We start from the raw sequence: 13,122 nt of genomic DNA, 5'->3' as shown, positions 1-13,122 counted from the left end.
ACACCATGATCTCCATCATCATGATCTCCATGATTGTGTCTCCGTGAAGTCATGACGCCAACTATTACTTCTTCTACTATAGCTAACCTTTAGCGAGAAAGTAAAGTAATCAACTTGGCCTTGCATCTCATAGAATAAATTTAGACAACTTCTATGGCTCCTGGCGGTTGTCATACTCATGGACATGCAAGTCGTGAAACCTATTACAAGAACATGATCAATCTCATACATCACATATCTAACATGACATCCTTCTGGCCATATGACATCACATAGCATATCTTGCAAAAACAAGTTAGACGTCCTCTAATTGTTGTTGCAAGTTTTACGTTGCTGGTTAGGGTTTCTAACAACAATGTTTCTTACCTACGTGATAGCCACACCGTCGATATGCCAATGCTATTTACCCTTCATAAGGACCCTTTTCATCGAATCGAATTTGACTAAAGTGGTAGAGGCCGACACCCGCTAGCCACCTTATGCACCAAGTGCATGTCCGTCCGTGGAACCAGTCTCGCGTAAGCGTACGTGTAAGGTCGGTCTGGGCCGCTTCATCCCATAATACAGCCAAAAAATTATAAGACTAGTAACGGCAAGCAAGTTGAAAAATCAGCACCCACAACTTTTGTGTTCTACTCATGCATAGAATCTACGCATAGAACCTTGGCTCGGATGCCACTGTTGGGGATCGTAGTAATTTCAAAAAAAATCCTACGCCATACAAGGATCTATCTATGGAGAAACCATCAACAAGATATGTTGTAGAGCATCTTCATACATTTGAAGATCGCTAAGTGGAAGTTTTACAATGAACGCGGTTGATGGAGTCATACTCGCAGCGATTTAGATTGCGGTGGATTCCGATCAATGTGCCGAACCACGACACCTCCGTGTTCAACACGTGTGCAGCCCGATGACGTCTCCAACACCTTGAACCATCAAGGAGGAAGGAGAGGTTGATGGAGAGAGCTCCGAAATCACGATGGCATGCTGGCGGTGGAGCTACGTGGTTCTCCGCCCGAGCTTCGCTAAGCTATGCGGAGGACGAGGACAGACAGAGGAAGAGCTACGCCGAGAGAGAGAGTTTTCGTGTTCTGCAAACGCCAAAATCCCTCCAACATATATAGGGGAGAGGGAGGAGGCGCCCACCCTTAGGGTTCCCACCCTAAGGGGTGCAGCAACCCCATGTGCATTAGGGAGGTGGCGGCCAGGGCAGGGAGAGGTGGAGGCGCACCCCTAGGTGGTCCTTGGGCCTCCTGTGCTAGGGTTTCTCCCCTTTCCCTCTCTTGTTGTGCCTTGGGCCTATGTGGGAGGCACACCAGCCCACTCTTGGCTGGTTACCTTCCACATTTTGGCCCATGCTAGCCTTTGGGGTTGGTGGCCCCTCCCGGTGGACCCCTGGAACCCTTCTGGTGGTCCCAGTACGTTACCGGTGACGCCCGAAACACTTCCGGTGTCCTAAGGCCCCTTACGAGGGAAGATCCCCTAGTGGATTCAACGCTTCATCTCACATTCGGGATTTGGGATAAACTCTACCATGTATCTTACTTTCCCTTTGTTGTTCATGTACCCTTGTGGATCTTTTGTGTGGTGAGTCTAGTGGATGTGTGACTCGACTTGTTCTTGAGTGTTCCCCTTGTGATTTATCCCCGTCCATCCCGGTGTTCTATGTATTCTTTAGGAATCCCCCTCCTATTCATGAAAATCGACCATCGCGAGTGTGCCCCGTATCATATCGGTATCAAGAGCGAAGTTTCTCACAAAATTGGAGTCGTCCCCTTCATTTTCTAGCCTTAATTATGTCTCATTTCATCCCAATTCAAAAATTCTCACCAAAAATACCCATACCAAAATTTATTAGATTTGTTGGTTCTTGTAAGATTTTGTTCATTTTGATCCATGGAATTGGTGTTTTGCATGTAGATCTAGCTTCCCCTCCATGAAATTACCCCAATTTTATTTTTCACCATAAATTTTGACCCTCGAAATTCAGTTTTTCCACCCCTCTCTCAGATCTGGAAACTAGGGTTTGCACCGGAAGTATTTTCGCGGCCCCCAGAACTTCCAGCCCCAGCCCGGAATTTCTGGCCTAACCAGAAAGTTTCCACCTAAATCCCCGGGGTTTCCCCTAACTTTCTTCCATGACCCCCAAAACTTTCGGTACCCCCCCAGACCTTTTGGAGCCTCGCACTTCCGGCCCTACACCCGGAACTTCCGGCCTAACCAGAGTGAGTGCACATATTTCAGCAGTGCACTCTTTCACCGTTTCGACCATAACTAATTCATCCGGAGTCCAATTTTCATGTTCTTTAGCTATTTTTGTAGCTATTGGCTTGCCCCATATGAAAAAAATACTTAGAAAACCATTTTAATCCATCAAATGTGTTCCATTTTGGCATATTTGCTTACGCCTTTACCATACCTTCCGCATAGCCTTCCCACCATACTCTTCCGCCAACATAACCTATTTTTTGCAATTTTGAGTTGTGGTTCGTGTTTCCTAAGGTGTTTCGGATAATTAGGGATGGTTTTACATTGACAATGCTGCTACTCATCATCACCATAGCCTCGACATCGACATCGGCCACTTTGCCTTTTCGCACCCCAACCTTAAGCAAGGACGGTATCCTCGACGACATCATTGTCTATTTCCTTGCCATTGATTAGATCGATCCGAGCCTATTGTGTACCGTAACCATTGAGACTAGCGAGTTGAGAATTTTCGGGCCATGTTACTTGTGCACCATAGAGACACTCTTATGCCGCATAGCTAGTTTTAGCGTGCAAATATCTTGTTATCTACATTGTGCCATAAGTCTCTCCCGGGCATATCCATCATACTTGTCTCATATATATTGATTCGAGCATCAACCATTGCCTATAAAAAATAAAAAGAAGAAAAATATTTTAAGAAAAAGAGGAGATACGAAAGAGCTTCTAAGCAATAGCAATAGCATCGCCAAAATGCTTATCATATTGGTAGCATATCATAGCATACTTGATCATCTTCGATCATACATACATAGCATACTTGGGATTGAATGCGACACGTTTACTCTTATAGGTTGGTGCACAAGCGTGTATCTTGCCCTTTTGAGCAATCGAGCTATTGTCTCTCGAGTATCTGTGCAAAAAGAGCTTTTCTCGGGCCTCAAATATTGTGTGCTTATTCCTTGCTTGCGCAGATCCCACTTATCTATCCGTGTGTATGTGTTCCTAGTGCCACCATACTATTGATCCATTTGCTTTGCATTGCAATTTTGTCAATCTTCCTCAACATTTTTGATATCTCGACAAAAAATTTGCTTGAATTTTGTCCCACTTGTCCTAACCGAGACACTCGATAAGCTTTACTTTGTAGGTGTGAGTGAACAAGTCTGGTACCAATTCCACTATTCTATCAAGTCACATTGAGTGAAACGTGATACATCCTTAACTTTGGGAAAAAGTATCTTGTTATTGTTTATCTCATTTCCCACTAATATTTTCTTGAGTCTTCTGATGGCTAGGAAACTCAAATCTACTTCGGTCTACAACCAAAACGACGAGTTCGATGCCATGAAAAAAACCATCGACACTAAGATGGATGCTCATTTGGAGAAGCTCAAAGCTCTCATAAACAACCGCATGAGAACTTCATCATATTTGAGAAGACTCTCAAGTGCACATGCTTCCAAGCTACCATATCTAGCAAGATCAAACCAGCATCGACACCGCTCGATGACTTCACCACCTACCTTGGCATCTCCGCCAAGCGACTTCAAGGCATCTTTCCCTTTAGATATGCCACATCTTCACCCACAAACACCTCAAGATACGCTTCCCAATATCAAGTCTACGACTTTGACGAGCTACTCTGACTTCGACATCGACTTTGGGACTCATCACCCCGAAGAGTACCTTGAGTTGGAGAGCAAGATGGACACCTACCTCAAGCTACTTTAAGTCCCTTCTGAAGATCAAGTGAAGTGGGCCACAAGAAAATTCCACGACTACGCGTCGATATGGTGGCTTCACACACCCTCGAAGAGCTTCGAGATGAGTTGGTCCAAGACGAAGAAAGGTATACGGCAAGAGTGTGTGCCTTCTTCATAAACAGAACATCTTCAACACCAATTGGAGAACACCATACAAGGATCAACGCCCATCGGCGATTACTTCATGGATCTCACACAAGCCTTGCAAAGATCAGGAGTTGCCAATCGCATTTGGATGAAGTTCCACTTTATGATGGGATTAAACAATGACATCGCCTAGATTATCTTCACCAACACTTAAAAGTCTCTCGATGACCTCTACTTTGGTGCTCTCAACGCGGAACAAGAACTCAAGTCCAAGGCTACTCGACGATGAGCACACTTCGCGACAACCAAGCACCACGACTACGAGCATGAGGACGGTACCACAAAAATATACAAGCTTGACGAGCTCCAAGACGATGATCCCACGACTTCACCACCATCCCTCTTTATGGCATTGACTATGCCGAGTCTTCCACGAGTTGTTTTGAAGATGGCGTGGCGACCACAACTACGGAGTCACTCAAGGAACATACCTTGGAGGCAAGAGACAAGGTGGCGAGCAAGGATGATGCTTCCATATTTGGAGGCGAGAGTGATGATGGGCCACCTTCTTCCTTCATTCACAGCGACGGTGATGACATGGTTGAGATTGGGATTTTCCCTTCGACCATGGCGGCGTTTGGAAATGAGTTGAGAAACTTTTGCCACCATATTGAGAGTGAGTGTGACTTCACCACTATCCCCATATATGTTGAGTTGCCCCAATTACCATGTGAGGAGAGCCACAACCGCCACCACTTGAGTGAGATGAGTGACTCCACCATATGTGAGAATGAGTGGAAATACCTAGAGGGAGTTAGTGATCCACCACCACATAGAGAGAGTGAGGTAGTTGATACGACATGTGAGGCCATTTTGATTTCTAACAACTTAACCTCTACCTATATTGTGTCTTCTCCTTTGGTGCTAGGTTCGAACTACGATGACACGCTGATCCTCGATGACTTCATCCTCCCTTTGGACAAGACGATGACCATGGTGGAATATGATGCACCCCCACATAGTTCCATCACGATGAAGATGACCACATTTGGTCTTGGCCACCTCACCTACATCACATGAGTGGAATGAAATAGGTAACATAGGTCAAGGTGATCCTCTTGTCCCACTAGTGGACATTGATTGCTTGCATAATGTTGATCCACCTATTGCCATGTTTCATGATTATGCCACTTCCACGGGTGATGAACTAACCATTTATGATGAGTTAGACGATTCTCATGTGGAGTTTATTAGTTGTGCTGCGATGTTTCATAGGATATCTTGTGAAAATTCTATTGGTCACATCATGTTTGACGATCCGCTTGACTTGTCATATGCTATGCATGAGATCAACCATATTGCATCTTTGCAATTTCATCGTAGTAACTATGCATATGCCATTAAAATGAACCCAATTTGCACATATGTCGTAGATGACAAATCCGATGGTTATTGCCATTTGCTTTTCTTGTGATAATATTGCCATGCTCCCTTTGCATCACTTGCGCAATTGTTCACATATGGCATGCGATGATCTCCATGCTTTGGGTATGCATTGTTTTGTATGTTGTCCATATTCTCTGAATTATGCTTCCGCTATTGCACATGAGACCCCATAGTTTCCTCATACATAATAGGAGATTTTGTTCCATCACATTCATTGCACGATCCACATAATTGTGTGCACAATATGTTCTCCATTTATATGCCTCATATGCTTGTGCCACATACGTGCTATAATTTGCGTCCCACTCATGTTGAGCATAATAAGTATCATTGCATGAGGGATGACATGTTCCTATACAATGCTTGAAATTTCTATGAGAATTTTTTATCTTGTGTTAACTTCACGTGCACAGACACATCGTGATGGAGGATGTGGACATTTACCATGCACACCCTTTGTTTCGTGTGTCTCCTTGTGTAGGTACACATGATTCCTCGTCAACCTCGCAAGCACACGAGTTGATGAAAGGAGGTCTAGAGAGAAAGAAATACTTGCACCACCATGGAGTGCTTACGCTGCACCCACCCTCTGTGAGCAAATACTTAGGGCATTACTTCTAAATGGCTCTCACATGGTTATAGCTTATTGCCCATTACACATCGTTTGCCTATATCGCCATGTTCACTTTGCATGATATGCTCATTTATATGTCCTTGACATGCATTTGTGACCCATGGCTTGCATCTCAGATGACACTTGATTCTCATGTTTGTATGTGTATTTGCAAGCTTGATCGAGACATTACTTGTATTGCCATATTTTCTTTGTGCCCTATACCTATGATGATGCTTATCTTTTGCTTTGTGACAGTGCTCGCGATATATGATGTGCATTATTTATGCCCACTAGCTGCACACCTGCCATGATTTCCTCTAATATGTTGCATCTTTAAACTACTAGTTCGCATGACATGATCAACTAGATCATTGTTGGCGCGCGTTGCAGCGCTCGTCTATTTCTCTAGTAAGATGATAGGAACTTCCCCATATGCTTGGACTCGTTAAAAATAAATTTAAATTTACATACAACTAACACATATATGTTGGGCAGTAATCAAAGAGGTCAAACATACATATATTTGCAAAGACAAGATACAAATTATAAAATACCATACACAAATAGCCAAATCTACAACCTAGACCAACACCTTTGGTAGTAACTATCTCAGTCATAGAAATTAACTGCAGTCTTTTTCTTCAAGGCAATAGAACCTCAACGTAATATTTCACTGAAGAGTGGAAGAACTATACCGAAGAACCTTCAGGTGGTCACTCATCCATGAGACAACTACATGCCATATATCATGGATTAGTTTGATGGAATGAAAGAGAAGAGAAAATTTTACACTTCTTTTTTTCACATAAAAGAGCGCAATTACATAAAAACATGACAATATATAGAAAATAAGACAAAATACATTAGCTGCGAAAAATGTTTACCAAGTTCTTAACTAAACTCTGACTTCATTTGTATAGTTCCTATTTACTCTCCTACATTAAATTCTAAGCTTTGTACCATTTCTAAAATTCTATAAGATAAATGACAAGTTAGACCTCACAAGTCAAAAATGTTTGCTTGCTTCAGGGAGTCCATGTGATATATAGTTCTATACACAGAAGCAAAGGGAAATATAATGAACCGATAGACTACTAATCTACTTTTGTTTTGGTATCTGCAAAATGTTGTTATATCAAATCATGGAGTGAGCAAAATGTTGTAATATTTGATTGTATAGTGAGCAACACGTACTACCGGAGCAGAGCTGATGACTGAATCTGGATAGGTAATTTACCCATTCAGATGGAGATGCAGAGCTACAACAGAATGATTCACGAAAGATGAGAGACTGGCACCTTGATTTTAACAAACAAAAGGAGAGTGATAACCGACGTTGCAATACTCACAACAAGCCAATATGAAGCTATCTAATCACACAAACAGCCAAAAATAGGTGGGCGTCATCTCCTAGGTTATCCTTGCACTTCATGATTGTCCTTTGCCTGAACGCCCTCCAGCCGGCGGCCACAAGCGTCAATCGGGTAGCATCAGCATAGATGACTGCATATTTGCTTGTTTGAGGCCCTAGAAAAAAGGCATAGAAGGCCTTATATAAGGATTCTAACGTTGAAATTTCCATTCTCACTTTAATTAAAGAGTAAATTTTTTATTACAACCTGCAAAAATTGGGTATCATCTCCATACATCAATTTTAGGAGCCAAAAGGGAAAAGGTGCGTCTAATTGTTCATGTGAGTACAACCAATTTAGCCAAACAATCTTTACTATCAGTTGTTGCATGAAAATTCCAGATGTAAGAATATTAAATGCCATGGTATGGAGTCCACCGGACTGAGATCTTACCACTTGAGTGAATGATTAAATCACAAATTGTGCACTGCAAATGAAAGATACAAATATGAAGGTTGATTTGAATACTAAAGCTGACATTAGCATATATACAAATGACCACGAAGACAACATACCTAGTTAACTTGTCTACTCACAGAAGGGATAAATGTTAGCAGATAAACTATTTAAGAAAGAACACTAATAAGAGATGTAATAACAGGAAGACATACTGACAAACTGGTTTCGGATAGAAGATATGCAAAGATACTGCCATTGTACAACATACAAATTTCTATAATGCACCATGAATAAACTTACGTGTTTATGCTTCTAGGGTATATGACTGCTGGTCTATAAATTCAGTGCTAAGAATATTAGATGGAGAACCTCACACATGTATAGCTTAACTTAACTTCCATAGATGAGAAATTTGGTTATGATGGTGATTTTTGACATCGCTAGAAGTTCGGAACATGGCCAAGATGCATAAACTAGAAGTTTAACTGAAACATGAGTTGTACTCAAGCAACTATAACTAAAGATTTTATTTTACGATAGCAGGAAAAAAGCGTCGACACTGTAAGAGAGATTATATTTGAAGGATTTTTGAGGGACTCGTTTTCGGAAAAATGGACGAGACAAAATACAGTCACATATCTATTGTTTGTGTTCTTCACACATATGCTGTTTGGAACACATGTTATAATTGCTTGTGTAGATGCAATATGAGATGTCATATGTGATGTGTGGTACTTACAACAACAAAGATGAGCCTGTAATATGATAATATATGGCTTGTAGCATCTCAGCCATCCCCAATAGTAATGTATGGTTCACTTGCTCATGTTATTGATCCTTGACCGGTGTGGCCATTGCTGGTACATCATCCACATTAGGAACACCAAGTTCATGTCAGCCAAAAAACGTCATCATCATCAGGCGTTGCAGAATCAAATCAACAGATCACCATCAAATCAAAGAACCGAACCTAACCAATGCAAGACAATCAACCGGACCAGGGAAAACCAAAACAATCAACTAACCTTGGTCGTTATCATCAACTCTGATCACATATGGCTCCCCAAGTTTACTTCGAGCGTTAGCTCCCACGGCCGCCTATCTCAGCTCTCAGAAAATTTGGTTTTCGGGACCTGCCGTCCGACAGAGGGAAGGAGGATAGGATTAAGAGGCGCCTGCTGATGTGCTCGTGCTCGTGCTCCAGCGGAAGGGAGAAGGGAATGCCTATGATGGTGTGATGTGCCAATCGAGGAGACACGGAAGGAGGCATGAGGGAGGTTACAGAGGTAGTACTTGGTGCTCGAACCGTGAAACCGTCGCTCATCGCCTCTGTCTTCTGATGCACACAACCGGCACAACCACCATACGCCATCGCCAAAGCAGCCCATGTGCTGCAGATCTTACCCCATCACTCCATCGATGTCGCTCGAGCGCCTCGCCTCCCTCCCGCGATGGGTCCCCTCGCAAGTTTCACCTCTGCTTCATCCCCAACCACGACTCGACTCGAATGGATCGACGCCTCCGCTGCATCGATGCCGACCGTCCGCGCCGTCGCATCTTGCCTGTTCATCTGGATCCCTAGACCGCTTAGACAAATGGGCTTCCATACCAGCCCATCCAAAGCCCAATCAACCACAGGCCTTCGAAAAAATCGCCAGAGTAGCAGCCCCTTAGGACATGCGGCCCAAGTCGTGGTAATCAAGTGCTGAAACGATCATTTGACGGCCAGAAATGATTAAAAGAAAAATTTGATGGTCGTTAGTGTTGGGAGCGTGAGAGAGCTTGCTTTAGGTGTAGTTTTACTATCCTAAATATGCTTGCCTATGTTGCATCACCGATGATTCATAATTTCTCTTTTCATGCGGTTGATGACAACAATTGCCTTGCTTCACACATGAACGATTTTGCATATTGTCATATGTCTCCATGTGTTGCCTCTTTCTTGATATTGCCATGTATTGAGTGCAACAATTCTATTAATCTTGCTAATGAGATTGCCCCCATAGCTTACTCTCATATTATCAGAGCTTTTGACATCTTTCATGTGAAGCATGCTTGTCTTCCTTCCTTGCACCATATGCCTAGTACCATGAATATTTCCATCGTTGCTTCATATTATTCATGTTCTTCTGCTCCTAATGGTGATGTGCAAGAGAAGAGAATCATCATGACGAATGATGTGCTCATATACCATGCACATACATTCTTTGCTTTGTTGTGTGTATGTGTAGGATGCTTCGACTACATGTCAACTTCCACATCACATGAGTTGATACATTCGAGCTCTTGAGAGCGAGCCATACTACTCCGATGCGTTTCTACATTGCACTTGCTTGCACATCGGCATTGTGACGGACACATAAGGTCACACTTTCGAGGTGACATCCTTCTTGGGCATGGATATTGCGGCTCATCCTACTTGTGTTGCTTGTACCATGACATATATTGGTCATCTTGGACCACTTACTTGCACACATGTTAGTGATATTGCTTTTGTTCATGATAGCCACTTTGCCTCATGACATATGTACCTTGTGTGCTGCATCCGACTTGTGGATCGTTTTCTCTTATCATATGCTTGGTTGCAACATTGTCAATTCTTCACATTTGCCATGCCACATTGCTTGCTACCGGCTTGACTTGATTGCCTCACACATGATGACCAATCGCTATTTCTATTGTGTTGAGTGCCACACTGTCTTCACTACACTATGTGCCCATTATGCTTGGATTGCCTTGAACTATGGATTAATCCATGTGTTCACACACTTTATTTTACTTGGTGTTGTGAATGACTCGTATGCCTACCAAAGACCATTCGTTGAGCAATTTTGGCATGCTTGCTATGACTGTGAGGTGGATGCTTGTTATCTGGTCACACGTATGTGCCTCCCTACCTCACCTTTGCACAATTGTTCCCATAACTACATCTCTTGCGATCAATTTACATGTTTAAATGCCATGCCACAATACTTTGTCACACCACATGGTATGCATGATGACAACACTTGTTTGGTGATTCACCACTTGAATGCTTGGTTTTGCTCTAACGCTAACCAGATTTGTTTTTCCAAGAGTTTGTCGTATTTGCTCCTATCATAGAAATTACTACTCGGTGAGACATTGGAGAGTGACCCATTAGAGCTTTCAGATGAAGAGTGCTTGGTGATCATACACTTCTACATGGCGACACCATCTCCTTCCCACGGTGATTTGGATTTTGATCCGAGGACGGATCTTTCCCAAGGAGGAGGGGATGATACGGACCATCCCACAAACATCACCATGGAAAGAGCCCCTTTGTAAAGTGACATGTGCTACATGTACTTCATACATACAAAGGTGAATCTTCTCCTTTACATGGGTTAGCTTGTGCCCGTCGACGATGGTATACTACTTGACACTCCTCTCATGTGCGCGCATAGGTATTATCGTAGCTTTACGGATGACAAGGAGGAGCGCCATCACCTGCATACGACTACACCATCTGCGAGGGAAACTAGGAAGAGAAGGAAGAAGAAGCAAGGACTTCTTCTCGAAGGCCCGGACAGTAGCGACCCGACTCAAAACGAGTCAAGCCTCTGTGTATCTGTGCCATCCCTGGATCAGTATGCTGGCACACACAGTACATCAATGTATATATCAAAGTGCAATCACATGTAAATAACGTAAAACTGATATATACCTCAAAATCCCAGTGGAAACAGTCAAGGGAGTGGAGTCCCAATAAACACCAACGGCAAGTTGAGTGCAGACCGTAACCCTGGATCGTACTCTTACTCATCGAAGAAAGTATCTGCAACATGAGACGTTTCAGCCGTGAAGGTCAGCCTATTGAATATGTCGGCAAGTCACAAAAGAGAGAGGTGAAAAGTATCATCTATACTGTATGCATATATGTTAAGTGGGGTTGTAGTTTAAGTTTTGCGTAAAGCAGATTTTCCTACAACAAGAGAGTGTAAAAGCAAAATTTACTACATTGTTGGTTGTTAATGAGATGGTTCCACCAACCAATTCTCATGCCCAAGTATAAATATGACCCACATCAATAATAAATGGTGTTGAGAATTCCTGATAACTTCAGTTCCTTCGGCTCAAGTTGTCCATGACCGTGGACACGGCTAATCGATTAGGTTTGAGTACTCTGTAGAGTTTTGCATATGTTCCCCACAAGATTTGATCGCCTCCGTTGAAGTCCTCGCACTTCAGGGTGTTTGAGAACATGATGATCAAATCATGGTCTTTCAACGGGTTCCTCTAAGCCTCTGTCGGTGCCCATCCAATCATACTGTTCTTCTACATCTCGTAGCACCGCCCATCCAGAGTCACCATGTTGTCCAACCAAGCCAGAGCCCATAATGACTTGTGGTTGTGCAGGTAAGCCTTGGGTCTTGAAATATCCATCCATCTCTTTGAGCCTGGGTGAAGCTTTCCGCAAGATGTCATGGCGCTTTTCCATGCATCCCGGGTCCTCCGCTGGTTTTCCCGTGGAGCCCATCTGAACCGTCCTTCATCCAGAGGTATATTTCGTTCTGAGATCTTGCAAGTCTTGGAGTCATCAGGTCTTGATTATTAAGTTTCTCACAACACTCATGATAAAAACTCAACCAAACCCCGTCTATTAGCAGCATAGCAAAATAATGGCCCGGTCAAAGTAACAAGGGTTTAGGGGTGCCTATCATAACATACTACTCAATAATCAAAGTTTCCAAGTACCTACTTGCATGCAATGGGTGAAGAAGGTTGAAACTAATGCAATAAAACCATAGGTAAAAATATAATCAATGTGAACTTGCCTGGTAGGGTTGATGAGGAAGAATATCGCTCTCAAGAAAATAACTTCATATAACTATTCGTCACTCTCCGGTGATATCTATATAATCAAACATAGTATTCATATAAGCAATCCTACTAGCAATCATCCTAGCAATAAATATAACAAACAACAACAAAATCAATAAGAAAGATCAAATAGAAATCCAAAAGAAACTTCAAAGAAAAACTATGGAGTCTTCTACTACAACAATCACTACTAGAAAAAAGGCTCTTAGTGGTGCTCCTGTTTTGGCTATTAATGGCGCACTATAGGTGCGCCACTATTATCACGCCACTACTAATAAATAGTAATGGCGCATGCCTGGTGCGCCACTGTTAATCTACAAAACAGTGGCGCACCACCTGGTAC

Source organism: Hordeum vulgare, chromosome 6H (assembly GCF_904849725.1).
Source record: "Hordeum vulgare subsp. vulgare chromosome 6H, MorexV3_pseudomolecules_assembly, whole genome shotgun sequence".
NCBI classification, from domain to species: domain Eukaryota; kingdom Viridiplantae; phylum Streptophyta; class Magnoliopsida; order Poales; family Poaceae; genus Hordeum; species Hordeum vulgare.
Note: the sequence above shows the minus strand (reverse complement) of the source record.